The following is a 5,354-nucleotide window of genomic DNA, read 5'->3' on the forward strand; positions in this document are numbered from 1 at the left end:
CCCTTGGCTCCTTGGACTCCAAAACCTGGCCCAGTGGTTCCTTATTTGCTGCTGGTTCAACTCCAGAGGCAGATCCAGGAAGTGTGTGTAGCTGCACTTGCTCCCACCTTTAATTCCTGCCCCACCCAAAGTTAAAAACCAATCGCGTGCAGTGGCAGAAGCATTTCTAGTCAGGCAGGGTTGAGGGAGTTGCTTGACATCATAGCTTATTATAATCTACCTGAACTCTTCATTCCACAGGTATTAATGACTCTCTCTTCTTGTTAATGGACTTGATGTTTCACCAAGCAAGCTAGCGTTTTTCCTGCAATTCTGTTATCTTGTTAGCTGTTCCTGAAGTTCCTATTTCAGCAGTGCAGACTGCTTTTACCTCATTTCAATGAAGTTATATTTGTTTTAGCTTCAATCTTAAATAGCCTTAGGCCCCTAGCATGTTAGTAAAGTTTCTAGTTTATTTTTAACTGAAGAAAAATGTGTGTTATTTTATGTATATGTTGCTCTTCACTATCTGCACCACCCTTTTCAAAATCCTAAATACCCCTATGTTCAGCTCCCAGCAAAGAACTCTACCTCTTCAAGGAAGCAGAGTGTAGCTGACATCACATGCAAGGGAGCAAGCAATTCTTCAGACAAAACACCCTTACTGATCCACAGCAGCAGAGATTTTAAAATGGTACAGATTTAAAAGCTAGAGCAGTTTCTGACAGGTAAAATAGCCTTGGCTCATTCACTCTCTCTCTCCTTCCCCACCACACTCCTGCTATTCTAAGTCTCCTCTCTCTTTCTTTACCTTGTCTTCAGGCAGATATCTGTGTTTCAACATTGCCACTGTTTTCAAGTCCCTCCTAGGCATCAGAAGCAGCAGAGTTTCTTCAGGTGCAGGTGCAGGAGCTGGAGTCAACTTGGTATGCTGGGTCTTCACAATACAAATTGGCCCATTGATCTCTCAGGTCATGTCCACATGGGTGTGGACATTTGATTCTCCAGGGACAACTAGCAGTGGGACACCTTGTGCTGCTACTAGTTGTCCCTGGGAAATGCTTGTGCCATGTGCCATATGGCACGTGGCAGGTTACCGGTAGGGGAGCTTGGGGTCAGCAATGGGCTGGCCCCAGCAGCCTTTTCTGGGCTCCTGGGGGCCTCCTGGAGGTACAACTGCAGTGATCTTGCTGCTCGGAGCCTAGCCAGCAGCTGGAGCATGGCTCTGGCTGACCAGGCTCTGGTTTTGAGGGGTGTTATGTAATGGTCTTGAATGCTGCTCCTGCATGCGCCACTCTCCTTTTGCATTTTTATTTATTTAATTTTTTGTTTTTACCCCTGGATATTCCCTCTCCCCTGCCTCTGCACTGCTCCCTTGCAGCACGGAGAACAGCTGAACATGTGGCGGTGCAGATGGGTCTGTGGTGCCATGTACTGCATGGCTGCTATCCTTTGGATGAGGCCTCAGACAGAACTCCTGCAAGTTCTTCTTCCAAAGACAGTAATGCAGCATTACTATAACATAAACACATTTAAACCAGAACCACTGCAACAAAACCCACAGTTGTGCAAAAAGGAGGATAATCTGTTTTCTGTCTTGCTCCCCCCACCACAGTATAATTACAGTCAGTTCTAGAAACGGAATTGCTCACTGAGAACTGGCTATTGGCACTGGACCAATGATCCAAGAAAAGACATTTGTCTGTGTGCTGTTTGAGTGCCTCTGTTCAAGGACTGATACATGTGTGTAAATAAATAAATATACATTATAATATAACCAGACTCCTCAGCACTGATTTCTCCTTCACTAGGAAGCTGATCTGCAACATCTAGTATCTGCTAATGCTCAGCAGAAAAGTGATGGCTGTGACAGAGCCAGACATGGGTGTCACCAGAAGGCACAATGCCATTTACATTTAAATTAGTTCCTTTGAATTAATTGTTTCTTGTTTACTTCTCAAAATATGTTTCAATTTGGTGAGGATGGTAGTGCTCCTGTTCAGCAATTAGGAACCTGGCATCAGTACCTGTGTCCTCATCCCTCACACTCAGCTGGTGTGGAGTGCTAGAAAGGACAATCAATATAATTTAAATGCAAGCCAGAACTGTAAATTTTCAATCCAGTCCACATTCAAGCTTTCCCAAAGCGCAGAGGTGTTTACATACAGAATTTTAGTTGGAGCTGTTTCCTTTATAAATATGGAGTACAGGGATATATTTCTGACTAGCCTTCCCAGCAGAGTCAGTGACAGCTAATTAGATACTGGATACCATATGTAAAACAGAAAAAAATATTGTTTAGTTAAACAAGAAAATAGGCATGCCAACCTTCATTCTATCTGACAAAAATAAAAGCTGTCCACAAATTAAAATTGCCAGAGCTTAGTGCAAAGGAAGAATATGGTCTTACAGGTTTGCATTGGCCTACATTTTCTTATAGAAGCTCTTACCAACCTACCCACAGAGCGTTACTTACCTCACTATACATTTGGCTAGGTTATTAACCCTAACCCCCATGTTGTCTACCCAGAAAAGCCTGGACTTGAAGTACTTTCAAGGCTGAACTGGCACGCATAGCTGAGACATAGCTGGTTTTACTTTAGCTTAATATGGCATACTGATTACCTTTGCCAGCAAACACTGGGTAATTAAGCATGACAGCTGTTAGTCCTCCAGTCCGATGCCACCATTCTTTCTGTGCTCTATTTTCTTGTGTAGCACTTCCTTTCACACTTTAATCCTATGTTTGCCTAATCCCTTCTGTTGTACTTCCACAGGATCTGACTAGTGATGGCATCCAAGCTATCATTCTTCAAGTATGCACCCAGCTGGCCAGAAACTGACACCTGCCCTCTGGTAATGCTGTAGCGTTAGATCACTAATGCATGTAATTTAGATAAATATATGTAAATTGACATTTTGATGATCAAAGGAGAGGAAAAGACAAGGGGAGGCAAAGAACTATTCAAGTATGCTACTAATCACTTTGTAGATTACAGACCAAATTCCTTAATGACAAACTTCTTGCTGCGAAATGCTGTTTGCTTTTTCTTTCAGAACTGTTTGCATTAATAATGAGGAACTCCACTGGGAAGTTATTTATATAAAAGAGTGCTTCTCAAGCTTCTGCCACAGACATCATCTCCATGAAGGTAAAGCATAGAGAAAGGGGAAGGTAGGAAGGAAAAGCACACCTTGAATATTTATAAATTGGCCAAGTTTAAAACATTGCAAAGAACCATGGGATATCCCACATGAAATCTCTCCCAGGGAACAGGCTATTATAATACCATTTGGACACTGTTCTACATGCCTTGTCTTAGCTTTACAGTAGGGATTCTCCAGCTGTGCTTAACCAATATCAACTAAGCTAGTCTATGCTATGCTTGCTTCAGTTAATTCTTCACTGGCGAATAACAATCTCACGTTCATAGAGGAAACTAAACAAGCCTGTTAGTTATTGGCAATCAGTGATTATAAAAAAAAAAAAAAAAAGGAAAAAAGACTGAAACAAAAATAAATTCACATGAAACTCACTTGATTTTAGCCACTCATTTATTTCACAGTTCTTGGGAAAAGATTACGGTGCAAGTCACAGGGTAGGTCTTCTCATCGGCTGCATTTGCACATGAGATCAAAAAAGATAACCACCATGTCAATGTTTGTCTAATAGATAACCGCACAAGGTGGTTATTTATATGGTTTCTATAATTATAATTTCTAAAACTACGTTGCATTATGTATTTAATGATTTCAGAGACTGGTCCTTCCTGCCTTGGTAGGTAATATGCCAAAATAAAGATTACCAACATGCAGGCTTTTATTTCTTACCCTCAGAAATGCTACTGCCATTCCTCCGTTCCTTAATCTTCTCCTCCTCCCTGACAAAAAAAGATTTTTGAAAAGTTTTATTTTAAGATTAGTTTTTATATAATTTTAAAATTTGAAATTTAAATTTTTTAGAATTTTAAAACAAGCTACAAATCTATTGAACTTAATTGGGTTGCAATTTACAAATTTGGTAACCAATATTATTAAAAAGAAAGAAGTTGATGTCACTGTAATGATATTTGCACTATTCTTTTACACATATAGCAAGAACGTAGGCAGAGTAGGGGTAATAAATTGCTTTAGACAGCAGATCTATATTGAAATAAAACTATAAAGTAACTTGAGAGACAGTAAGTTTCCATATTCTATTAAAGTTCCTTTTTCAGTGTTAAAAGAAAGCAACATTTCCATGCTTTATTGCTTAACCCTCTCATCACATTGTTCATATCCAGTTGACAAAAACTTACTGAAGCTGTGACATAAATTTTTCACGCTTGAATAGAAGGCCTTTCAAATGCATAGGAAGGTACATTGTTATAGCTGTGTGATTGCACTTGCCCACTGGAGAGTCAAATTCTGCTCAGCTTTGTCCCATTAAAATCAGTAGGATCATTTGTCTGAGTTAGGACACCAGATTCTGGCCATTTACCTAGGTCAACCTACTACTATTGAATTATACTCTCAAATACTAGATTTGCTCACTGAGAATAAGACAAAGTTGTTTTCCCTTCTCAAAACTCATATTTATTTTAAAACTTCTTTGGTTGCAGCTTACTGCAAAAGGCCATCTTTTCTCATTCAAATGGCACAGTTACTTTTAATACTGATCAAACTTCTGTGTCTAAATTGGGCTCTTTATGTGGTGAAAGAATTGTTCACTCTTAAATGCCATGCTACTAACATCGTAATAAGGGATTCTCTCAACAATACTGTCTCAGCTAGTGATTCAAGTTTATTTTAAGTGGTAGTGGCAAAGACAATGTTACATACTACAAAGTTAGAAATGAATTTTTGAAGGAAATCCTTTTATTTAAGTTTCCTGAAGCTATTAGCACTTTTCATGAGAAAATTTAAAAAATGAGAAAGTCTTGCCAATGACTTGCATGGATTGCTGATTTTAATCTCTATGCTGCAAAAAAAGCTTACTCAAACCTGACCTCCCTCACACAGAGGAGGCTCAATGGCACTCAGAAGAAAGAGGGATCAGACCAGTAGCCTACCCGCTAAGAAAACATGAAAGCTGAAGACTGGAGTGGAGGTGGGTCCCAGGGTGTTGGGGCTGTGAGGCAGGTGGTGTGAGCTTCTTGTGTGCACCTCTGTCTAAGAAGCAACAATGTCTAGAGCACATTTGTGTTTGGTTACACACATCAAGCAGTGTGAAGATGCATCCCAGTGAAGGAACAGGAATGGAAGCAATGTATATCTCCCCTTTTTTCTCACCATATGATCCTCAAAAAATGTGATTGGTATAGGAGGAGAGGTCCCAAGAATGGCCCATCTATGGGTTTTGTTGACAACATAACAGAAAATGTCTTCATTTTGAC

The 5,354-nt window shown here is 40.0% G+C and overlaps 1 long non-coding RNA gene across 1 annotated transcript; it reads right to left on the reverse strand.

The window, feature by feature from the left end:
- Nucleotides 1-3,524: 3,524 nt before the first annotated feature.
- LOC102388064 lies at nucleotides 3,525-4,312 on the reverse strand. The gene is made up of 3 exons (XR_325351.1): nucleotides 4,278-4,312; nucleotides 3,811-3,860; nucleotides 3,525-3,595 (listed from the first exon to the last, which is right to left on the reverse strand). It is a non-coding gene; the product is annotated as an uncharacterized LOC102388064 (long non-coding RNA).
- Nucleotides 4,313-5,354: the final 1,042 nt, after the last annotated feature.

Source organism: Alligator sinensis, unplaced genomic scaffold (genome assembly GCF_000455745.1).
Source record: "Alligator sinensis unplaced genomic scaffold, ASM45574v1 scaffold513_1, whole genome shotgun sequence".
In the NCBI taxonomy this organism is placed as follows: Eukaryota; Metazoa; Chordata; order Crocodylia; family Alligatoridae; genus Alligator; species Alligator sinensis.